The following is a 242-nucleotide window of genomic DNA, read 5'->3' on the forward strand; positions in this document are numbered from 1 at the left end:
TTTATGAACGTATATAATTGTTACCCCGTTTAAAACACAAACCGCCAGATGACAAGACAAACAAGACGAAAAATGCTATCGTATTGTTAGCTATTAGATCTGTCCCTCTCTCCTAAATAGGCCATTTTCCTTAACGGTTTGCAGATATAGAAATGCAAATGCACATGCACACCCGTACACACGCAGATATTCACAAATGAGCAAATTAGCACACATATCCTCACTGAGCCAGTACAAATAGG

This window comes from Penaeus monodon, chromosome 25 (genome assembly GCF_015228065.2).
Source record: "Penaeus monodon isolate SGIC_2016 chromosome 25, NSTDA_Pmon_1, whole genome shotgun sequence".
Lineage (NCBI taxonomy): Eukaryota > Metazoa > Arthropoda > Malacostraca > Decapoda > Penaeidae > Penaeus > Penaeus monodon.